Raw genomic sequence first — 7,054 nt, 5'->3', positions numbered from 1 at the left:
AAGCATTCATGATATGCACACTCTGAAGGCTATGAAATTGGGCTATTAGTAAAAAAAGTAGAGGGGGTGTTCACAATAATAGTAGTGTGGCATTCAGTCAGTGAGTTTGTCAATTTTGTGGAACAAACAGGTGTGAATCAGGTGTCCCCTATTTAAGGATGAAGCCAGCACCTGTTGAACATGCTTTTCTCTTTGAAAGCCTGAGGAAAATGGGACGTTCAAGACATTGTTCAGAAGAACAGCATAGTTTGATTAAAAAGTTGATTGGAGAGGGGAAAACTTATACGCAGGTGCAAAAAATTATCGGTTGTTCATCTACAATGATCTCCAATGCTTTAAAATGGACAAAAAAAAAGACATGTCAAAGAAAACGGAAAACAACCATCAAAATGGGTAGAAGAATAACCAGAATGGCAAAGGCTCACCCATTGATCAGCTCCAGGATGATCAAAGACAGTCTGGAGTTACCTGTAAGTGCTGTGACAGTTAGAAGACACCTGTGTGAAGCTAATTTATTTGCAAGACTCCCCCGCTAAGTCCCTCTGTTAAATAAAAGACGTGCAGAAGAGGTTACAATTTGCCAAAGAACACATCAACTGGCTTAAAGAGAAATGGAGGAATATTTTGTGGACTGATGAGAGTAAAATTGCTCTTTTTGGGTCCAAGGGCCACAGACAGTTTGTGAGATGACCCCCAAACTCTGAATTTAAGCCACAGTTCACACTGAAGACAGTGAAGCATGGTGGTGCAAGCATCAGGATATGGGCATGTTTCTCCTACTATGGTGCTGGGCCTATATATCGCATACCAGGTATCATGGATCAGTTTGGATATGTCAAAATACTTGAAGAGGTCATGCTGCCTTATGCTAAAGAGAACATGCCCTTGAAATGGGTGTTTCAACAAGACAATGACCCCAAGCACACTAGTAAACAAGCAAAATCTTGGTTCCAAACCAACAAAAGTAATGCCTCGCAGATGTGAAGAAACTAAATACTAGTTTAGTGATTCACAGGATTGCTAAAAAGCAGTTTGAACATAATAGTTTTGAGTTTGTAGCATCAACAGCAGATGCTACTATTATTGTGAACACCCCCTTTTCTACTTTTTTTACTAATAGCCCAATTTCATAGCCTTAAGAGTGTGCATATCATGAATGCTTGGTCTTGTTGGATTTGTGAGAATCTATTGAATCTACTGTAATTAACCTTAGCTAGCTTAGCTTACATGTTTAATAAGCATTGATAAATATTGATCACTATGAGCATATGAGTAATACATTCTTCAACAGCAACAAGCTCTATTAATATATAAACGATGACTTCTAAACATTGAAACATACTCATGTAACAATATATATTTTAGCTCAATAAAACATAAATAATATTATGATGGTACTGAGTGGGGAGAAAGCACAAAAGGTTAATGCATATTTAAGCACATTTAGGATATATTCCTTCACTAGCTATCAGCCTATGATGTCACCATGCTAATGTCCACATAATGTCTTGTAAATAATTTCAGAGGTGTTATTACTTTCCAAAAACAGCATTTTCAGTTTTAGAAATGTCTATTTATCTCTAGCTTTTACATAATATATGATAAATATGTATATAAGCACACAAAAGTAAGCAATTTTGGAGAGACCTGCCATTGACATGATGGTGCAGCTCTGCTCTGACTGGCTGTCACAGCTGCCACAACCCCCCCTCCCCCCCCCCAAAAAAAAACAAAACTGTACAGATTGAAACAAAATGTGACATTTTAACCTCTTAAAATAGTTCTTAAAATAGGTCAAGGTTAGCCATTTTTGAACTTATTCAAGGTCTGTGTCCCAAGAACCTTCCTTGTCAATTTGAAGACTGTGGCAGTAATACGACTGGAGTTACGCTGAGCACAGATAGGCGGACGGACAGATGCAAAGCATTCACAATACCCGATGGCCCTATTTGATTGCCTGGGGTAAAAAATGTGTCTTAAAAATGGTTTGTCACGGGGGTCCGCAATGTTTGGCACAAGTCCAAATGCAACACTGATTGGCAATGATCTTCAAGTGCACTTTCCCACAATAGGGCACATTTCACTTTCATGTTAATAGTCTCTTCACCCTCACATAAAGGTAGATGACATGATATAGAATGAGAATCATCTGTGCATGCTTTACATGTAGGTGGCTCTTTATGGCTGCTGTCCATACATTCCAAGGGGCTGTATGTGGTCCTGACCACACACTGTGGGGCCCTGTCAGGTTGCATATGGAGGCTGCACTGGACAGACATGCATAGGATTTCATACTGTACTTACAATTTTATTACATAGAGAGATGGTAAGTGTCACATTCAATTTCATTAGGTAGTGGATGTTTCAGTTCATTAAAAATAAGCCACTACAAATTCATGCTTCATTGTGGTGTTTTTGTGTTAAAGAAGATTCCTGAGTGAAAATAAAGAAATGCATACCCAAACAGCTCACAGAGAGTTACTTGGAATAACATTAATGCATATCTGCATTGATGGTGTAATGCTGGTTCAGTTAGCTCCAAAATCTCAAACAGGCTCAATGGACTTTATCAGGGTTGTTGCACCTTGTGTCAATGTTGAGGTACCCAAATGTACCATGCGCTGCTCATGCTATTTCACCATCAATAAAACACACCCCCTCCACACAGTAATATCATTACGTAATGCTCCTTAAAATCTTTTTTAAGATCTCTCACCACTTACTCTGTGTACTGACAGGCTGCTGAACAGACATTGTGATTCTTGTACTGTTGCTCACTGACACACTCTGTTTTGATATTAAACGACAATGCTGGACAGCCCAGTGTTCTTATGTTAACACTTGGAAAAAAGTCAGCAGCAGTCACATCTCAACAATATTTCAGCAAGTTTTTTAAGCAGAAAAGTAGTCTTCCCGTCCCATCAAACTGCCTGTTGTTTCTGGGTTTTGTCCTTGTTGTCAGTTTTCCATGGCAGAATGATAAGCTATTAGCCTTATTAGCGACATCAACTATTTCTGCCTTTTTGTAGTTGTTTGCTGTGATATGACTATCTTTCAAATACCCGCAAATGTCTTTCAGAGTCCATCCACGTGCCCAACAAACCTAACTTTTGTGCTTTCACAAAATGTGCACAGGTTTTATGAAATATTCAAATTGAAGTTACATAAGGTGGTCATGTGAATATAAGCTTAATCAGTGCCAGTTTAAACCTACGATGGAGTTTTAGGGCCACATTGAATTCCTTTTTTTTTTACTTCGAGAATAAAGTTGCAGTATTACGAGAAAAAAAGTCATAATATAATGAGGAAAAAAGTCGTAAAATTACGAGGAAAAAAAGTCGTAAAATTACGAGAATAAAGTCGTAATATTACAAGAAAAAAGTAAAAATATTATATTATGACTTTATCTCGTAATATTACAACTTTATTCTCGTAATATTACGACTTTATTCTCGAAGTCTAAAAAAAAAAAAAAAAAAATTCTATGTTGCCCTAAAACACCATCGTATAAACCTGATTTGAAACTAAATATTTGTTTTTCATAATAAAGAATAATTGGGAACTTCATTTAGATGTTTTAGAAAAGGTCTAAAAGCATCCCATAGGCCACATTGACTCAATTCAGAAGTGTGCACATTAGCTGCATTTATAGCATCACAGCAGTGTGAGCTCATATTGATCAGAAAAATTATCCAACAGGTGAATACTATCAGATGCTGTTGTGGTGCCATTTGTCAAAAGCGTGCTGCATGACACTACCGTCTGAATAAAAGTGCAGTTACTGTAACAGCTTTTCATTTACATATTATCTTCAAAAGCTGTGTCTGGATTTGAATTACCATGCTTCTGATTATGCGGCATTCATGTTTGCATTCCGTGACCGTGACCTTTTTATTAACCAAGGCACACAGCCGTGCTGCCTGATATTCCCCAGTTATCTTCTCCTCCATGTTTACCTAATTACATTAATTAGAATGCACTGTATTTACATAACCCAGAGCAAGTAATCCATTGAGCTAAATCGGTTATTAAACTTCTTAGAAAATAATTACTCCACCTAGTGTTTCCATTGTTCCAACGCTGCTCCATAGAGGATCAAACTGTTACTGGTGACCCTGATTATTAAAGTTTGTGTGTGTGTTTTTGCCAAGCCCCAACAAATGAAGCCAACACAGAAGTGCAAAAACTTGCAGTTCCTTGAATGACCACTTGAGGCTGTCTGAGAAGTCAATCCCAATAGACCCCCCCATGTTAAAATTTCCAACTTTAGATCAGAAATAGGCACGTTTACAGCCTGGTACCAAACAAACAAACAAAAAAAGATTTTGGTCTAGTTTGCCCATTCATAAGAACTGTACAGGGGTGTGGGATTGTTTTAATAACTCAACAGTTATTAAAACCTATTTTAATTTAACTTATTTTACATCATAAAGTTATGAATAATTAAGCAGGTGGCCGCTTTGAATGACAGCTGTGTGCTGGCAAGCCACTTCCAAGGCCCTGCTCCTGCTCCTGCTAGCTGTGGACCAAACCATGTTAGTTGTCTTTTGAAGATTTGTTTCAAATATGTGAGATTGTATGTACTAATACTAATGGACCATCAAAGAAGTCTGTGCTCCAGTATTTCAGTTTAGTGAAATTCCACTATTATTTAGTTTTGTATATTAGTATCAAGAGCATGGTGAGGTTATGCCCACTATTACTCCTATTACTATTACTATTATCCTGTGGTACCTGAAGTAATACAATGGTCACAACTTTGAAGACCCACACCTAAGCCACCAACAATAAAAGCCACCTCCCAATCTTCAAATGAATGTGTGTTAATAAAACACTCAAACCATGGTTGGCCTTAGCTTTAGCTTGTTCTTTTTTTTTGTTTAACTCTGAGGTGGGGTGAAGGGTGTTTTGGCTTCGGTCATTCACCGAACCTGCTCACATTATAAACAGCCAATGACAAGATGTAACATATGAACAGCAACATTTGAGCTTCAAACTGGCTCTCCAGACATCTTGCAAATGACATCACAGAGAGTTTATCCAGTACACAATTCCTTTCCGCTTCATAAGTCCAGGTCGTTTAACATTTGACTGAAACGACACTTCCTCAGGAGGGTGGCTGGTGTCTCTCTTAGAGACAGGGTGAGAAGTTCGGTCATCCATGGGGAGCTCGGAGTATAGTTGCTGCTCGTTTGTGTTGAAAGGAGCCAGCTGAGGTGGTTCGGGCATCTGGTAAGAATGCCTCCTGAGTGTTCCAGGCACGTCCATTGGGGAGGAGACCCCGGGGAAGACCCAGGACTAGGTGGAGAGATTATATCTCCACAATGGCCTGGGAACATCTCAGGATCCCCCAGTCAGAGGTGGTCAATGTGGCCAGGGAAGTTATTGTACTTGGCCCCACAAATCTTAGAAGCATGGTGTCTAACCAGATCGTTACTCTGGATGGCATTTCCCTGATCTCTAGTAATACTGTGAGAAATCTTGGAGTTATTTTTGATCAGGATATGTCATTCAAAGCGCATATTAAACAAATATGTAGGACTGCCTTTTTGCATTTACGCAATATCTCTAAAATCAGAAAGGTCTTGTCTCAGAGTGATGCTGAAAAACTAATTCATGCATTTGTTTCCTCTAGGCTGGACTATTGTAATTCATTATTATCAGGTTGTCCTAAAAGTTCCCTAAAAAGCCTTCAGTTGGTTCAGAATGCTGCAGCTAGAGTACTGACGGGGACTAGCAGGAGAGAGCATATCTCACCCGTGTTGGCCTCCCTTCATTGGCTTCCTGTTAATGCTAGAATAGAATTTAAAATTCTTCTTCTTACTTATAAGGTTTTGAATAATCAGGTCCCATCTTATCTTAGGGACCTCATAGTACCATATTACCCCATTAGAGCGCTTCGCTCTCAGACTGCGGGCTTACTTGTAGTTCCTAGGGTTTGTAAGAGTAGAATGGGAGGCAGAGCCTTCAGCTTTCAGGCTCCTCTCCTGTGGAACCAGCTCCCAATTCAGATCAGGGAGACAGATACCCTCTCTACTTTTAAGATTAGGCTTAAAACTTTCCTTTTCGCTAAGGCTTATAGTTAGGGCTGGATCGGGTGACCCTGGACCATCCCTTGGTTATGTTGCTTTAGACGTAGACTGTGTTTCATAATTATTGTATGGCCTTGCCTTGCAATGTGGAGCGCCTTGGGGCAACTGTTTGTTGTGATTTGGCGCTATACAAGAAAAAAGTTGATTGATTGATTGAAAGGGAAGTCTGGGGTCCCCTGCAGGAGCTGTTGCCCCCGTGACCCAAACCCAGAAAAACGGTTGAAGATGAGTGATGATGAGTGAAAGGACACTTGTTCAATGTGAACATTGGACCTTATGAGTAACTGGAAGCCTAGCTGCATCTTCTCAGTTGGGTATGTTGATAGTTCTTTTTTGTGCTTTTTTAAAAATTGTTTAAGTGTTATTAATAGTATGACCAGAACAGATGGACACTCATCTGAGTCTGTTCTGCCTGAGGTTTCTTCCTAAAAAAAAAAAGCATAGCTGAGGGAGTTTTTCTTTACCACTGTTACCAATGTGCTTGCTCTAGGGGTGGGTAATGTTAGCTCTTAAAGCACCTTCGATTAACTTATTTTGTAATTTGGCAATTAAATTGAATTATATATTCAGTATATGGTTTAATAAATATGCTATGATCTTACATTAATTGTGTTTCTTCATACAGCTTACACCCAGTAACTCCTTTATTCAACTTGCACACATTGTGAAAATCTTTTTTTTTTTTTTTTTCTGAGTAGCAGCATGAATAAAACACTGTGACTTTCAGGAAACTATCAAAAAAAAACAACAAAAAAAAAAACCCCTCCAGTGTGACACGTTCTGGTGAAAGAAAGTCTTTGATCCAGTCAGTAACAGCATAAACACACAGTCAATGCAGGACAAACATGTTTCCGCTCTGTAATTTTAAATTTAGCTTTGACATTGTAGCCCAGGTTCAAAACTAACATGGATGAATAGTAGTGATTAAAGCGACCAGACGCGAGCAGAAGGCGGTAAGAGAA

This window comes from Thalassophryne amazonica, chromosome 16 (assembly GCF_902500255.1).
Source record: "Thalassophryne amazonica chromosome 16, fThaAma1.1, whole genome shotgun sequence".
Lineage (NCBI taxonomy): Eukaryota > Metazoa > Chordata > Actinopteri > Batrachoidiformes > Batrachoididae > Thalassophryne > Thalassophryne amazonica.
The sequence above is the reverse complement of the archived record's forward strand: the minus strand, read 5'-3'. Positions refer to the sequence as shown.